This window comes from Euphorbia lathyris, chromosome 4, assembly GCF_963576675.1.
Source record: "Euphorbia lathyris chromosome 4, ddEupLath1.1, whole genome shotgun sequence".
Lineage (NCBI taxonomy): Eukaryota > Viridiplantae > Streptophyta > Magnoliopsida > Malpighiales > Euphorbiaceae > Euphorbia > Euphorbia lathyris.
The window spans coordinates 41,528,551-41,547,200 of NC_088913.1; the positions used below are offsets into that span (position 1 = coordinate 41,528,551).

The following is an 18,650-nucleotide window of genomic DNA, read 5'->3' on the forward strand; positions in this document are numbered from 1 at the left end:
AATAAGACTCACCTTATGAGAGAAGTATCAAAGAATGGTTCTTTGATAAGAGTCTTATTTTATCAAAGACTTAATCAATATTTCTTAGTATTTTGACGATTAGAGTTTGACACTTTGTGACTCTAGTCAAGATCGGGATTTTTAATGAAAGGACTTTAGTGCATGGAAATTATGATCGATGGTTCATAATTAGTTTAATTATAAGTTCAAGTAACTTCATTCTTTAATTGGGACGTCATGGCGCAGTGTGTTAGCTGGAGATCATGACCTTTAGAGGACTATAAGTATATATAAGCTAAGCTTATATAGGATACACTTGTAGTACAAGAAATTGGTTTCCTAACATAATTAATAAGTGTTATTATTATGCCTCTAATGCCAGTTAAAGATGAACCTAGAAAGTCACACACATATAAGTTGTTTGTATCAAATTTTAGTTAAATTGATTAATTAAAAGTGTTTTAATTAATTAATTGACACAATTGAATATGTCAATGGGATTGACAAAACGTTCTAACACTGTTTGATATTCAATTGAGGAAATTATAAATTATTATTCTTGCTCAATTTAAGTTGATGTCCGAATACAATAGTCAAGTATTGACTGTTGGAATTTAGAGGTGTTTTAAATTAGCCCCTCTAAGATATTATTAAAAGATATAATAGTAATTAATTAAGTTGTTAATTAATTATTATTATATTAATTTATATTAATTTTTTATTATTATTATATTAATTTATTATATATATATATATATATATATATATATATATATATATATATATATAAATAACATGCACTAGGACACGTAATGTCCTAGTACATGGTTTGCTTCAATTCACAATGGATTAAAACAAGTTCTGCATATATATATCAAAAGATATATATATGCAAACTAACGAAATAATAATAAGAGATATACGATTTTTTGCTGTTCAGAAAAATCGGATCCGAAATCAGTTTTCGATTTTGAGCAAGATTAATCAGTTTCTTCAAGGCTTGATCTAATCGACTTAGTGGACTGACTAGAGGCTTCACCACTAGAGAAGCTTTAATACCGGATTGGAATCTACAAGAGGTATTTTTCCAATCTCGTAGTATAAATATCAATTTGATTATTGAAGAACTTAATGATCTTGGTTAAGGATTTGGTGTCAGACATCGGATGTTTGACTGTTTATCAGAGTGATTGGATCACACTGATTGTTTGTTTAGGAAAATTTTTTGAAATTCGTTCCTAAATACCAACATGCTTCCACTTCAAATCCTTCAAAAACTTTGATAGTCTTTCCTTCCCTTCCCATATTCTAACACAAAAAATCTATCTATAATTTTAAAGTTAACGGTCTGAACAGTAAAATTGGAATGTTTTGTCAAATTTTTCCAATCAAATCATTGAAATCCAACATTTCTGTCTACAAGAAGGTCCTTTTTAGTAAATTTACATATGCTTTTTATTTCAATTAAGGTTGACCAATTCTAATTCCAAAACGACATCATTTACTTTGTTAGGTAATCTGGTAATTTTACTTCACATGTATAGGGCTACATGTGCATCCTCTCGATCATTCTCTTATCGAATTCCGTATCTCTCTTCTTTTTAACCCGCCTCCTTATAATTTTCGATGCCTCCTCCAAGACATCTCGTTCTGGTACTTTCTCTTCTTCATCTACCTTCTCAGCCTCCTACTTATCATTTGCACCGTTACCTCCAAAACATTTTGATGTGTCTGCCTTCATCTCCATAGTTATTTGGTTTGAAGAAATCTGGATTTATTTTTTTTCAATTCAGAATCATTCTGGCCGGAGACTGTCCGATTATCAAAGGTCTGGAAGAATCTCAAGAAAATTATGTGTTTCCAATATGCACAAGGCTGCTGTTCGACTTTCTATATTGGGGAGGATGTTTTGTTTTGTTCGATTCCTGTCCGTCTATGAGAACATGATTATTATAGCTCAAAAAAATTGTATGTTCTCCAATTCAGATGCCGGTGTTGAGTATGGATCTGATTCGTCTTCACAATAAGTTCTTATCTTCTGCTGAGTATTGTATTAGGGTCTGCTTGGATTGGGGTAGTGGAGGTTAATTAAAGGGAGGTTATTTTTCTAACCTTGTTTGGGTAGGAGTTTAAATAGAGATTATTTTTCTAACCTTGCTTAATCTTACTTGGGAAGGAGTTTAAGTTTAAATGAAGGTTAAATGAGGTTAAATGGAGGTTCAAAAACCTTCAATTTCAATCTCATCAAATTGGTGGGATCTGGAGGTTCTCTAACCTCCCCTTCCTTCCCTTCCCTTTAATGAACCTTGTGAAACCTTCATCCAAGCGGACCCTTAGAGGTAGAAGCTTTTATTGAATAACTGTGTCGCTTAATTTCCAATTTGACCTTTGCTTTTTCTACTTTCTTACATGTGCCTTTGCTATTGATTTTTTTATTCACAATCGTCTATTTGTTTTCTTTCACCATTAATAATGGAATGAATCAGAATGAGTTTTTCTTACGAACCTTTGTTAAAACGGCAGTCATACATGTTCAAATCAGGCCTCTTAATTTATGTTGTACAGAAAATATAAAGCATGTCAAATTAAAATTATCCAAACATACGATCAAGTTACGAAAGGTAAACATTTTCAAGCTTAAACTTTATTTTTGTTCTCTGTGAAACATATGAACAAGTCACCTGTACATGAGAGAATACATGTGTTTGGTGCATGAACCATTTACATAATTCCATAGGCAGATCTAGAATCCAAGTTTGTATTTACGATTATTTGTGTAATGGTTTGATTTTTCAGTCTTATAAATTCAACTACTGAATTTGCTAAATTAAGTTTAGTAACATGTGGTTTTTCACATGCCTTGGCTTGCTTCTCTAGAGTTTGTTAGTTTTTTAATGGGGAAACTTCAAGTGATCATAATCTATTATTTCGAGTAACAATAATTGGGTTCAGCAAACTCTCCATTTAATATTACTACTGACTTTTACTGACTTTAACACAAAACTTTGGTTTTCTAAATCACCACTCTTATATTATATATCAAATTAATTTATTGCTTTGTAAATGAAATGCCTTGGCTTGCTCCTCTGCTATTTGTTATTTTTTTATGGGGAAACTTCAAGTGATCGTAAGCTATTATTTCGAGCAACAATAGTTGGGTTCAGCAAACTCTCCATTTACTGTTACTACTGACTTTTTCTGACTTTAACAGAATACTTTGGTTTTCTACATCACCACCCTTAGATTATATATCAAATTAATTTACTGTTTTGTAAATGAAATGTTTTGGCTTGCTTCTCTGCTGTTTGTTTTTTTTTATATGGGGAAGTTCAAGTGATCATAAGCTCTTATTCCGAGCAACAATAGTTAGTTTTAACAAGCTCTTCATTTACTATTACTACTGACTTTAACACAATACTTTGATTTTCTACATTACCACCCTTATATTATATATCAAATTACTTTACTGTTTTGTAAATTAAATGCCTTGGCTTGCTTCTCTGCTGTTTGTTATTTTTTTAATGGGGAAAGTTCAAGTGATCATAAGTTATTATTTCGAGCAACAATAGTTGGGTTCAGCAAACTATCCGTATACTGTTACTACTGACTTTTACTGACTTTAACACAACACTTTGGTTTTCTACATCACCACCCTTATATTATATATCAAATTAATTTACTATTTTGTAAATGAAATGCTTTGGCTTGCTTCTCTGCTGTTTGTTATTTTTTTATGTGGGGAAAGTTCAAGTGATCATAAGCTATTATTTCGAGCAACAATAGCTAGGTTCAGCAAACTCTCCATTTACTATTGTTACTGACTTTTACTGACTTTAACACAATACTTTGGTATTCTACAGCACCACCCTTATATTATATATCATATTAATTTACTGTTTTGTAAATGAAATGCCTTGGCTTGCTTCTCTATTGTTTGTTATTTTTTTTAATGGAAAAACTGCAAGTGATCATAAGCTATTAATGAACATATGGAAGAACAGTAAAAAAAACTTTAAAAAGTATCTGTAATTACTAATAAAAAAAAGTAATTGTAATATAGGAAGCAAAATTACCAATGATGAAAAGATTAAATCATACGAATTTAAATACTTTTCTTGCTGTTTAATTTAATCTACTCTGAATCTACAATTACTTTGCTATGAATTTACTTTCTTATATCCCTATTTTTTTATTTTATTTTTATGAGATTCAAAATAAAAATCGAAATTAAATGAATAGAAATAGAAAACCAAATGACCTTCATATTTTCTTCATTACAAAAAATTGTAGACTTTCATAAAGTTAAAAGGCTTGAATCTATGTATTATTAGATCTGAACCGAAAGGTAAAGACGTAATCCACAACAACAGAAACAAAAAACAAACCTAACTCAGATACATGAAAATGAAAAAAAAAACCATTAAGAAGAAAGTATAGATTAGCGTAAGATATAAAGTGAACTTTTTCACAACTTTACAGAATCCTGCATAGTTGCAGAAATAAAGTCATTAAAAGTCACTAGTAATAGTAAATGCTATTGTTGCTCGAAATAATAGCTTATGATCACTTGAAGTTTCCTCATTTTAAAAAATAACAAACAGCGGAGAAGCAAGCCAAGACATTTCATTTACAAAACAGTAAATTAATTTGATATATAATATAAAGGTGGTGATGTAGAAACCTAAAGTATTGTGTTAAAGTCAATAAAAATCAGTATCAACAGTAAATGGAAAGTTTGCTGAACCTATCTATTGTTGCTCGAAATAATAGCTTACGATCACTTCATGCTATGGTTTTCTTATATTGTTTTATGTTTGTTTCATTTGCCTTCACTTTTTTGGTATAGATTTGATATGATACGAAAAAGGTTGTAGATTTAATAGCCATAATAACTATGCTTCATCATGGTCTATCTCACAATCTCGGGAGGCATATACTCTCTTAATTATGAACATCATATAGAAGTGTTGATCTACTCTGAATTTTCATTTCCATTATTACATATAGTTCACATTATTCTATGGTTTATAAAATGTCTTTTCCATACTCATTTCCTACTGTGGCATTCATTGCAGGTACTTGCATAATGGGAACTTTACCTTTTGGAAGTAGAGAAAATGTTAAATACAATTTTCTTGATAGCTTTTGGTGACAACTATTTGCTGCTATAAGTTAATTGAAGATGAAAATGTTGCTTTATTGGCTTAAGGTATCTGCGTAATTATATATACTTAGTATTTTTAACTGTCTTTTTTTCATTGTTATTTCCCCCTCTGTATTAGCAATAGCCACCCCTAGCAGTTTTTACATGGAGTTTTTACATTAGAGATGAATGAGAATCTAATAAATTTTATGTAGTCTTTATATTGTTATTTGAGTGCATTATTCTTTTAGTTTAACATGTTTAACTGAATTATTTTATTGGGTTTTTTTTTCATGTAGATGCCAAAAATAAAGTTATAGATTGATGGGTTCATAATTGACCCTAATAACCATATATTATTTCACTAAAAATGAGCTTATGGGGTGTTAATTGTTATCAATTTAGGACTAAATAACCCTTATTGCAGATTTTGTGAAGAAAAATGAAAACTGCTGTCAAACAGCCCGTTGCAGGAAAAAGTAAAGGGAAATCTATGGACCAAAGGGCAATAGCATGTAAAGAGATGGAAGACAGCCAAGCAAAGAAGTGGGACCAGTGGAGATCTAGATTGCTGAAGAAGATTTGGGCCTTGAAGTGTTCAAGTGGCCATAATCTGCCAGAACGGTCTGTTTTAGTGTACTTTTTAGTACTTTTTAGTATATTTTATGTTTCTTTCCTCCTAATTAAAGAGATTACTGTAAAATGAGAGAGATAATTTTGTTGGGGGGCTGAAACTTCATCTTCCACGAGAGTTCTCTTTAATTTGAGACCTAACTCCATTAATGGGGATTTATTGCAATTTCTGTGGTTGTTCACTCATCATTATGAGTGAGTAGTCAACTGAACGGGCTTGGCTAGCAAGGGCTGGTTATGTAAGTCTTCTATTTTCTTATTTATGAATGAATGATGCTATATGTTGTTGTGCTTGATAAAGCTTTCACTCTATTGCTAAATGCATGTATCTTAGTGTTAGATGAATGATAGGAAACTGCTTCCATCTTCACAGAACCTTTTATCAAACGTCCAAACCCCGACACAGGAATGTTAGGGGATTGTATCAAGGGTTTTCTAAACAGAAATACTGTTTTGCTCGTAATGCAAGAAAGAACCAACATTAAGGGCCCTTAAGGTTGTAGTACATCTTAGAATCTTAAGAACACACGAAAGTTGACTTAAGTGAGCTTTAAAACAGAGACCTTAACTTCACTTTATGTCATTCATGAATAAATAGGATGTTTAGAGGCTGAAAGTAACCTGTTCCGCTATGGCCTAGCATGTTCTATCTTTTTATCAGTATCAAAACTCATTTTATTACACTGAATATCTTAATTAGTATTTCTGTTACCACATCACAATATTTCTCAACTAAAGAAAATCACACACCACAAACACCCTGTTCTGTAAGGTTTTTCTAGTAAAATTTGGTCATCAATCCCTGTGGAGACGATACTCTACTTACCATTTTATTACTTGTATCTAGTGCACTTGCTAGAGTCTCATTTTAGGACAACAAGTTTTTGGCGCCGTTGCCGGGGATTGAAAGGAACAATTTTATTTGAAAATTTCTGTGCAACAAGGTGTTTTAATCTGTTTGTTTAATAGTACAGCCTTTCCTATCGATCTTGAGTTAGAAAGAACGTGTAGAAGGACCCAGGCAGCAGCTAGACGAGCAAGACAAAGAGAAAGGCAGAGGCAAAGAAGAATGGCAGGAAGAGTACCAGAACAACCTGTTCAAGAAGAAGAAGGTGAAAACAATAATCCACCAGTCATGAGAATCAGAGATTACTCCAGACCTACCACTGAAGGGCACTCATCATGTATTGTGCTGCCTAATAAGGGGAACAACCTGTTCGAAATCAAGCCATCCATGATACAAATGCTTCAAACTGTTGTTCAGTTCGGTGGATACCACAATGAAGACCCCAATGCTCATATTCAGGATTTTGTTGCAATGTGTAACATTTTCAGAACAAATAGGGGGGTGGCCGATGATGTTATAAGGTTAAAGCTGTTTCCTTTCTCTATAAAGGATAAAGCAAGAGTTTGGTTGAAGAACCTTCAACCCGGATCTATAACTACTTGGCAAGAGATGGCTAGTGCGTTCTTGATGAAGTACTTCCCACCACGGCAAGCTATCAAGTTGAGAAACGAGGTTTCTCATTTTATACAAGAAGAAAATGAGTCGTTAGCCGAGGCTTGGGAACGTTACAAGGAGCTCTTGAGAAGGGTACCAAACCATGGCATTCCCATGTGGATGCAAGTTTAGAATTTCTATAATGGAGTCACCAATACCTATAAAATTCAAATTGAGTCCATTGCAAATGGTAGCCCTGAAGATCTTGAACCACAAGCTCTATATGATCTCTTTGAAAGGGTGGTCAATACAAGTTGCAATTGGCACTCAGTGAGAAGTGATGGGAAGAAGATTTCAGATTCTGATGTCGTGTCAAAGCTGACAACCCAGGTTGAACAGCTTGTTAAGCAGATCAGCAAGATGAATGTGTCTTCCATTCACAGTGAACCTTCATTTTCTGATGAATGTGACTTTTGTGGTGGTCCACACTTCGACATCAATTGCCCAAAAGTTAAACCAAGCAAAGCCAACCAAGAACAATGTCATTATGTTGGGTACAATCAAAGAACTCCACCCAATCCGTACTCAAACACATATAATTCCGGTTTCGGCAATCATCCCAACTTTGGGTGGACCCAACAGCAAAATCAGCAAGAACAACCTAGGTACCAACAGGAACAAAGAGGGCAATACCAACAACAACCTCAGCAACAGTACAAACAGCCTGTTCAGGCTAAAGAAGAGGTTGATCCAGATTTGAAAACCATGGTGATGCAGTTCATGAAGCAAACTCAGGTTTCCATCAAGAATCTGGAGACTCAAATGCATCAATTGGCATATTCATGCTCATCCAAGGGAAAGGGTATCATTCCAAGCAATATCGAGCCTAATCCTGAGGGAGATGTCATGGCTATCACGCTGAGGTCTGGTAAAGAAATCTATGCCCCTACTAAAACTAAAAAAGTTGCTGATGTTGTAGGCACCTCAAAAGAAGATGAAACTGTTAAGGAACAGACTGTTCCAGAGGCCACCAGGCATGTTCCTAAAGAACATGAGCCTATTCAAGTCCAGGAGGAACCTAGGGAGAAGTATATTCCACCTCCTCCCTATGTACCACATGTTCCTTATCCAGCAAGGCTTGTGAATCAAAAGTTGAATGAGCAAAACTCCAAAATCCTTGATACATTGAGAAAGTTACACATCAACATTCCATTTGTGGAAGCTCTGGCTCAGATGCCAAAGTATGCCAAGTTCTTGAAGGATATTTTGACCAACAAGAAAAAGCTTGAGAACATCTCCATGATCCAACTAAATCGAGACTGTTCCTCAATACTGCAGAACAGGCAACAGCTTCCTAAAAAGCTCAAAGATCCAGGGAGTTTCTCAATCCCTTGTTCCATTGGTAAATTGAATATTGAAAATGCATTGTGTGACCTTGGAGCTAGTATCAATCTCATGACGTATTCTGTCTATGCTAAGCTAGGCTTGGGAGAACCTCAACCTACTAGGATGTCGATTCAATTAGCAGATAGATCTGTATGTTATCCTAGGGGGACTGTGGAGGATGTGCTAGTTAAAATACGGAAATTCATATTACCCGTAGACTTTATTATCATGGACATAGATGAGGATTTGCATGTGCCCATCATTTTAGGCAGACCATTTTTAGCTACGGATAGGGCCTTGATAGATGTTGAAAAGGGACAATTGTTTTTAAGGATAAATGGTGAAGAAATAATTTTTAGGATGAATGAGGCCATGAGGCATGCTAACTCAAGTGATGATACATGCTATTTTTTGGATGCATGCCACACCTCGTCTGTTTTGCAGGACTATCACCAAGACACTTTGGAAACACTGCTGGGGGAAGAAGTGAATATCTGCGAAGGAACAAGCTGTTCCCTAGAAACAGCAACAAAACCACCATTTCCACCAAACACAACTGGGCCCTCACACAAAGAACCACCTGATATACCCACCCCCAAAAGGTGGCGTGATAAAAATATTCAAGGGAAGGAATTCCATGAAGGGCAGAAAGTTCTCGTGTATAATTCCAGGTTGAGGTTGTTCCTTGAAAAATTGAAGTGCAGATGGTCTGGACCTTATATTGTGAACAAGGTGTTCCTTCATGGGGCTGTAGAAATTTTTAAACCAGGAGTTGTTGAGACCGTCCATTTCCAGGATCCACCATGACTCAATGAGAACAGTGTGTTCGCTGCAAACACCAATTGCAGCAAACTAATTGGGCAACCCCCAATTTATCTATCCCTTAGTTAGATTTGTGTTAAATTCCTTTTTAATTTTGTTATTTTTATGCACTAACATGACTAATGATGAATTTTGTGGTTCTTCCTAAATTTTGTTGGCAAAGGTTTTAAACTTTCATTTCCTAAAATTAGGTTGGAGTTTGAATTTTTACCAAATTAATTTGGGGGTGTTTGCTGTCTTCCTCTTTCGGTAACGAATCTAACCCTACTTCTAATTTCCTGTTTACTGCATGCTTGTTGATATTCTGCAAATTTCCACTCTTACGGTGTTTAAGTTTAACATTGAGGACAATGTTATATTTTAATTTAGGGGTGGGGAAAGAAAATGAATATCTTGATATATTTGTTGTGAGAACGGGATAAAAGCCCTAAAATTTTGATGAAAACTGTGATTGAAAGGTGAAATTAGCTTGTGAAAATTTGAGGAAACTCAAAATTAAACACTTGCTTGATATGGTTGTTAGTGTGTCATTCGAACCCCAAATGTTGTGTCATTCCCTTTCATTTTTTTGTCTTGTAAATGTTAGTACATGTTCATAGTTTTTATTAATTCCTCGTACTTTGTGTTAAATGTCTAAAAATTCTGTGTTGTTCTCTGTTTCTGAACAGCATGTTCTGTTTCTAGTTTTTGCTCTCAGTTTTCCCTTTCTTTCTGTATATAGCAGCAGAATAATATATATATTAAAGAAAAAAGAAAAAAAAAGACTTTCAATTGCCAATCAATGATTGCATGCTTGCACATCAAATTTAGTGTGTGGTGAACCCAGTGATTATTCAATTTTCAAAAGATAGAAGTTCTGAAAATTTTTAGGTTTTAATTCAAAATTCAATTAGAGGACCTTAAGCCCTAGTGCATGTAAAAACCCTAAATTGTGAGAACTTGAGCCTACATTAGCATGTAAATGCATTGATTCTTTATGAGAGGGCTAGTACATATTGTCTTTAGGTAGGGTTTGCTTTGGTTGCCTAGTCAAAATGGTAAAATTTTGGAAGAACATAGGATGAAAAAGACATTTAGATCCCAAATTCACTCCACAAAAAGCTTACCCGTGCATTGCACTCACACTTTTAGGATAACCAACTTATGCCTTAGCCTATTCTTTCTGAAACACAACTTAAAGGAACCAATTCCCTTCACTTTAATCCCAAAACGCCTTGAATTTGTCTCATGCCTCAGAACAAGCTGCTCTAGTTAAAGAAAAATACATTTTTGAGAAAATCTGAGTGTATAAAGATAAAATTGTTGAATTGATGACATTTGAGGGATGATGATGGGGTGAGGACCACTTTTTGAATAAGGTTAAAAGAAAAAAAAATATCCCAAATAGGAATTTTAGAAGATAACAAAAATATCTTTAAATAAAGTCTTTTCATTTTCAGGACACATGTTCATATCTTGAGCCTGAAGTGAAATGTTTGGATGGTTGTCTTTTGTGTGTTTGAAGAATAGTTTGGCCAATGTTGTGAAACAGGCTGTGTAAAGTGATTAGGTTGAGGCAGAATTGCTCAGTGTTGAGAACTGAGTATGGTGAATTGCATTGCATGTAGACAGAATTCTTACACTTAAATAGCCATTCACTTTCATACCTTAGCCTTAGCCTAACATTACAACCTATGTTTAAGACCTTTTGACTATGTTTGGATAATTTTTAATCCGTGGAGATAGGGCCAATAAGCAAAATCATAGCCTATTGATGTGTGTACTGAGCTGAGGAGTGAAGTTCCATTCCCTTCCTTGTGGCAACAAAGGCCATTTGAGAGTGAGTGAAAATTCCGTCCTTAGTGAGGCACTTTGGGGCATACAGGTTGTTGGATTGAATTTTGAAGTTCAACCTTACGCTTTGACGAATTTCTTGAATTGGAATGCATGTTTTAGATCTGGTCTAACCACATTTTTTATCAAGCTCTTGTGTGCTAATCAAAGGTTGATTTAGTTGAAAGTTGAATAAAGTTCTGTTGCTATTGTTTTTTTCTTTTTGTTGTCTATTATCTCTTCTAGATCTGTTCCAGTTCTTGTTCTTATGTTTTCTCCATTGCCTTGTTTCTATGTCATTCCCTTTTGTTTTTATTTTCTTTGTTTTTCCCTTTTTTGTTGTTCTTTTCTCTATTTTCTATTGTGTTTGCTTGAGGACAAGCAAAAGTTCAATTTGGGGGTATTTGATGAGTTCATAATTGACCCTAATAACCATATATTATTTCACTAAAAATGAGCTTACGGGGTGTTAATTGTTATCAATTTAGGACTAAATAACCCTTATTTCAGATTTTGTGAAGAAAAATGAAAACTGCTGTCAAACAGCCTGTTGCAGGAAAAAGTAAAGGGAAATCTATGGACCAAAGGGCAATAGTATGTAAAGAGATGGAAGACAGCCAAGCAAAGAAGTGGGACCAGTGGAGATCTAGATTGCTGAAGAAGATTTGGGCCTTGAATTGTTCAAGTGGCCATAATCTGTCAGAACGGTCTGTTTTAGTGTACTTTTTAGTACTTTTAGTATATTTTATGTTTCTTTCCTCCTAATTAAAGAGATTACTGTAAAATGAGAGAGATAACTTTGTTGGGGGGCTGAAACTTCATCTTCCACGAGAGTTCTCTTTAATTTGAGACCTAACTGCATTAATGGGGATTTATTGCAATTTCTGTGGTTGCTCCCTCATCATTATGAGTGAGTAGTTAACTGAATGGGCTTGGCCACACTAGTATAGAAATGCTCACTTGTGTCGCACTTGAAGATAAAGCGACACAACAAAGTAACTAGTGTCGCGCGTTCTGTAAACGCGACACAACTAACTATCCTATGTCATCACTTGTGTCATGCTTTAAGAGCGTGCGTCACAAATGAGTTACTTCTTGTATCGCATGTCTTACAGTGTGACACAAGTGCAATCTTGTGATGCGTCCTTAACAAAGCGACACAATGAGTTTGTTATCTTTGTGTCGCTCATTTTTAAAAGTGCGACACAACTAATACGAACTACTATTGAATATAATTACTTTTTATTTATATTTATTAAAATACTAAATAATTAAAAAAAAGGATGAAAATCAAATAGCATGTATATATATATAAACTTAAAAACTTATCTCATATAAATTAATTAAAAATAAAAAATAATTTAATTAATATAAAACTATTAATTAATAATTGGTATAATATTAATATTAATTATAATTTTTTAAATATAAAAAATAAATTTAAAATAAAATATTGATAGATTAACAATTTTGTTACAGATTTATACAATTTATTAAAATGATATAAATTAAAAAAATGTAAACCATAAAACATATTTTTTCTGTCTAAAAAACTTAATGAAAAAAAGAAAAAGGTTAAATAAAACTGCCGCCACCTCAAAGCCAGAAAAAAATGAACCCTAAAAATCAGACCTAAAAATCACGATTTCTTTCTTTGTTTTCTTCTTCCCCATCGAACTGTCGCCACCTCCTTTCTTCCCCATACGGTCGGCCGCCTGACATTTGTTCCGCCGTGGCAAGGCTTGTGCCACCTCAAAGCCTCCGATCGGACAACTTCAACGCCTCCTACTGCATAGCTTCACAGATTTGTGGAAATTTCTCTTCTATTAATGATTTCTGTTCTTGTTTATGGTTTCTGTTCTTCTGTTAATGATTTCTATTCTTCTGTTAACGATTTCTGTTAATGGTTTCTGTTCTTCTGTTAATGGTTTTTGTTCTTTTACCTGTAAAAATTCCACTGCCTCTTCTAATAACTTCGATTCCTCTATGGTTGCTCTTGGCTTGCTTGGTGAATTTGGGGATTTTTTCTGGACCATTGTTGAAATTGCTGTTAAATGGCTTATGGATTGGGATGGAATCTTATGAAACTGTATGCCTTTTCGATTCTCAGGCATTGATTTTCTGTTTCCTTATTATCTTTTCACGAGACACTTCTTTAGGTGTACAGATCTGATGACGCTGAGAACATTCGCTATGTGATTCCAACTACCATTATATAAACACAGTTTGTGTGAATTGACTGTTGAAAAGTGCTTAGGTGCTTCTGAGGGACCAAGCACTTCTAAAAGCTTCTTCTTCTCATTTGCACGATTTCAGAGATAGAACTTATTTGTCATGGTGTTTGCCATTTGTTGTCAATTGGCTTCCGTAATGATCCACCAAAGAAAGTTGTAGAGATAATCTTTTCCTGCCTTATGCTTCTGGAACTTCTACAAGTCATAAACTTAAATAAACAAGGAATTTAATGATTAGCTATATAGAATAATTTGGAAAGTTATTATAGTTTGGCTAAAACTAATTGTGTTCTATGTTTGCTTTTGCAGTTTACCTTGCACTATTTCTTTTCCCTATTGAATTATGTTCATAATGAATTATGTTCATAAGGTCTTCGATTGAGGCGTTTTTTCATTGTATTTTAGGCTTTTCCCATCATGATTAATGGATGCCGGGTTGGTGTTGAGTAAAAGAGATCTACTTTTCGAGGTAAGTTAGGTTTTTTGGTGCAGTGAGCAGATTCCATAATTAACTAAGGTGGCTGTGTTTGTTCGTTAAGTAAGCGTTGACCTTGCTTTGTACAGTTTTCCGAGTTCTTAGATTTGTTATCTATCCAGCTAAGGGTTTTGAGCTGTATTTTGTCATTTTGTGTTATTAAACAACCCTTCATACTAGGTATAGTTTTGTACATGTATCAATAGAATAATTTAGAATAATGTAGTTCCTAAATTCTTATGCGGTCTCTTTTGCTGCTAAATATGATCCACAAGGTCAAAACCCCAATTTTTGAATCACAAATTGCATGATTAATTTCGCTAGCATATGTCAACGGTCTCTAGAGTTTGTGTTCTGATTGGCATCTTGCTTCATTTGCTTTGAATTCGGCAAAAATAAAAAGATGTGTGATATGAGGAGCACCTTCAACCTCTATGGTATGATTTTATTGTTTTTGAGTGGTATGTATGTGTCTGATCTTGAAAATCTGAATATTTTCATGCTTCAAATTATTGAATAACTTGGTTACAATTGTTGAATCGGATAGTGATCACTATTAGGATGTCTTTGTCCATATTGTGTCTTAAGTCATCAAAACATCGACTAATTTAGCATATTTGAAGATCAACCATTCTACAAAATGCTGAGCAAATAACATGATGTTAAAGGCAAAAAGATGACGATGTGATTTCATATCTTGTCTAAAAGCTTTTGCTTGTTACTGCAGGATGACCATTTGGCTTAGTCAAGGGTAAGATTCGAAAGGACTACCCTTCTGTTCAATTGACAGCTTAGAAGGTACAGAAATCTGAACCTTTTTCTTTTATTATTATCATTCCCTTTGTTTTCTTGTGTTGATGTTGTTTAAATGACACACATGGATACTTTAGGCTTTTGTTCAAAATGCCAACTTTAACAGTATTATTGTCATTCCCTTAATTCCATAATTGTGTTCTATGTTTGCTTTTCCAGTTTACCTTGCACTATTTCTTTTCCCTATTGAATTATGTTCATAAGGTCTTCAATTTAGGCGTTTTTTCATTGTATTTTAGGCTTCTCCCATCATGATTAATGGATGCTGGGTTGGTGTTGAGGAAAAGAGATCTACTTCTCGAGGTAAGTTAGGTTTTTTGGTGCAGTGAGCAGATTCCATAATTAACTAAGGTGGCTGTGTTTGTTCATAATTCAATTATTATATCAATAAGAAATTGGTTTGTTGTTTCTTTTCTGAACAAAATGCAATTTTCTAGTTAAGGTATTTACTTCTTTTTTTTCCGTCTCATCAGCATATGAGATTCTATCAGACGAAGAGAAGAGGAAGAATTACGACCTATATGGAGATGAGAAAGGCAACCCTGGGTTTGGTGGTGGCTCTCATGGTGATCAGAGTGGCTATAGTTATTTCACAAGCGGTGGACAGGGACAGACTCAGTTAAGCTTCAAACCAGATGCATGGAAAAATATGGGGACTTAGGAAGATTCCAAATCATTTTCATTTTCCTTTGGTGGTTCAGGTTCGGTTTTGGCCTGAATGACATGTTTTCCAATTTTTTTGGGGGTGATCTTGGTGGGGGTCGATGTGGTGGTTCTGCCAAGGCTCGGTCTAGTTTTCAATCTGGGTCGAGAAGCTCCTCTAAAAGCATCAAGGCCATAAAGTCTCACGTCTTCAGGAAAGAAATTGCTGACCAAGGGATTATACTTTGAATTAGTTGTTATATATGCAACTGTTTCTTGAACAAATTAAGTTGTAATTATATTTTGAATATGTATGGTACTTGTAATTTTATGTGTACGTTCTATAATATCATGTAGAATAAAATTAATTTTGATTATAAAATTTTATGCTAGGTGCTGGAAAATTTTGTACATTTTTTTTTAAAAAAAATATCAATATTTTGCGTCGCGCGTGACGAAGGAGCGATACAAAGTGTACCACATTAATTGGGGAGCTTGTGTCGCACATTCTAGAAGCGCGTCACAAGAGTTATCGTTTTATTGTATCGCGCACGTGACAAGTGCGACACAACAGATGAGTAGCTTGTGTCGCTCTCAAGAGCGATGCAAAGTTCTTGTGTCGCACCCCTGTTGTGTCGCACAAAAGTGTGACACAAGTAAGCATTTCTGTACTAGTGCCAGCAAGGGTTGGTTATGTAAGTCTTCTATTTTCTTATTTATGAATGAATGATGCTGTATGTTGTTGTGCTTGATAAAGCTTTCACTCTATTGATAAATGCATGTATCTTAGTGTTAGATGAATGATAGGAAACTGCTTCCATCTTCACGGAACCTTTTATCAAACGTCCAAACCCCGACACAGGAATGTTAGGGGATTGTATCAAGGGTTTTCTAAACAGAAATGCTGTTTCGCTCGTAATGCAAGAAAGAACCAACATTAAGGGCCCTTAAGGTTGTAGTACATCTTAGAATCTTAAGAACACACGAAAGTTGACTTAAGTGAGCTTTAAAACAGAGACCTTGACTTCACTTTATGTCATTCATGAATAAATAGGATGTTTAGAGGTTGAAAGTAACCTGTTCCGCTATGGCCTAGCCTGTTCTATCTTTTTATCAGTATCAAAATCATTTTATTACACTGAATATCTTAATTAGTATTTCTGTTACCACATCACAATATTTCTCAACTAAAGAAAATCACACACCACAAACACCCTGTTCTGCAAGGTTTTTCTAGTAAAATTTGGTCATCAATCCCTGTGGAGACGATACTCTACTTATCATTTTATTACTTGTATCTAATGCACTTGCTAGAGTCTCATTTTAGGACAACATAGATCCTGCAAACTCACGAAAGATTGGAATGAAAAAGCTAATGGGGAAAGCAATAGAAATGGAAATAGGTAATTTTAACAGGTATTTTGAAATTGAAATATTAAAAGTAAAACAAGTTTTTTTACTTTAATTATTATTTCTTATATAAATAGGGTCATTACAATTAATATATATTTATCTACCCATAAATGTAAAAAATTTAGTGTTTTCACTTACGTTTTTTAGATTTATATTAATTTTATGGAATACTGATAGTTTTTTCATCTTTATACACACAGAGGTTATTGGATTATGATATTCAAATATTTAATGACTAATGAATGTTAAAATTGTTTTTTTTCATTCTCTTCGAAGTACATGCCAATATTGTTTTTCAAGTTTATTGTATAAAAATTAATGTTAGGTTTTTTAGAATTTTTCAATTTTTCTTTTCATGTTGTTTATGTTTTTTTTTAAATGTTGCCATTATAATTAATTAATTTGTTTTTTTACAACAAGTAATTTTAAAATATGTGATTATTTGTTCACACTATATTATAGTAAGCAAAAAAAAATAAATGAATCATGTATTATACTGTTTTTTAAAGAATAATTTCAATACACTCTATTTAGTCATATCATGTTTATTTATTTTTTGAATTTTTTTAAATTTAAAAAATGCTCACACTTCAAATTTGACTTTAACACATCTATTAGGCTATGTTTTAATAACATGTCTTCTTTTTTATAGACATAATCCATAACACTATTTCTTTCATTAAATGTTTGAATGATTACTGTACATATTGACTTTCTTTCTTCAAGTAATAATAGGCCTAATACACAAATAACCCCTTGAACTTGTCCAAATGTTACAACTGCCCCCTCAACTTTCAATTGTAACAACTTACCCCATAAACTTGTCCAATTGTAAAACATAACCCCAAATTGGGAATTTTTTTACCCCGTATTTGAAGCAACCGTAAAAAATTTCTTCGGATTTGTATCACGCCAAAGATCTGATTATCATACTACACGAGCGTTACAGATTTTGTATTTCACGTGTTTCTTCAATTGCAGTCCATGTCAGCAATTTGGGGTTGTGTTTTATAATTGGACAAGTTTAAGGGGTAAGTTGTTACAATTGGACAAGTTTGAGGGGTAAGTTGTTACAATTGAAAGTTGGAGGGGGCAGTTGCAACATTTGGACAAGTTCAGGGGGTTATTGGTGTATTAGGCCATTAATAATATAGATACTTCTATATAAACACTTTTTTCATTACATATCAAAACACATCTTTTTATTCTTCACTTAATATACTAAAGTTAAAGTCTTTTCTTTCTTATATATTATCTTATATTAAGGTAAAGTACAATCCTTTACTTTTTTATTTTATTATAGAGTCTTCTATTTTTCATTTTGATTTAGAAACAAAATGTAAATGTATCTCTCTTTTTGTAATACTTTTTAGAGACAAGATTTTTTAATATGTTTTTCATTTTTATGTTTTGTGTTTACTTACTACACTTATTTCAAAATTCTTTTCAAGTATTATATTTTTTAAAACAATATTTTATTACAATGTTTTATGTTGTAATTTGTTTTAAACATATACATATGTTTTATATAACATTATTGTTGATCACCACTTTTCATAAATGTTTACCATAGGTTTCAAAAAAAAATGTTTACCATAAATGTCAATATTCCAAATTCATATTATACTTTTTTTTATTTTAAAAAAATTACCGTATTTCTTTTTACGAATGTTTGTAACTAATTACTTCTTTTTTTTTAAAAGTCGTACGCAATGCACTTACATTAAAGAAAGGAAGATTACATTAAAGAGAAAGAAAAAACCTCACAACCCATCCCACCCATATTATTCGAATCCATGACCTTTACAGTCATAGGTAAGCTCTCAACCAACATGC

The 18,650-nt window shown here is 33.4% G+C and overlaps 2 long non-coding RNA genes across 2 annotated transcripts; both read left to right on the top strand.

Moving 5' to 3' along the window:
- Positions 1-1,594: 1,594 nt before the first annotated feature.
- Positions 1,595-2,501, top strand: LOC136227375 (uncharacterized). The gene is made up of 2 exons (XR_010688035.1): positions 1,595-1,653; positions 1,794-2,501. It is a non-coding gene; the product is annotated as an uncharacterized lncRNA (long non-coding RNA).
- A 10,316-nt stretch (positions 2,502-12,817) lies between these two features.
- On the top strand, positions 12,818-15,786 carry LOC136226602 (uncharacterized). Its single transcript, XR_010687785.1, has 4 exons — positions 12,818-13,940; positions 14,674-14,744; positions 14,999-15,062; positions 15,233-15,786. It is a non-coding gene; the product is annotated as an uncharacterized lncRNA (long non-coding RNA).
- The last annotated feature ends 2,864 nt before the right edge of the window (positions 15,787-18,650 follow it).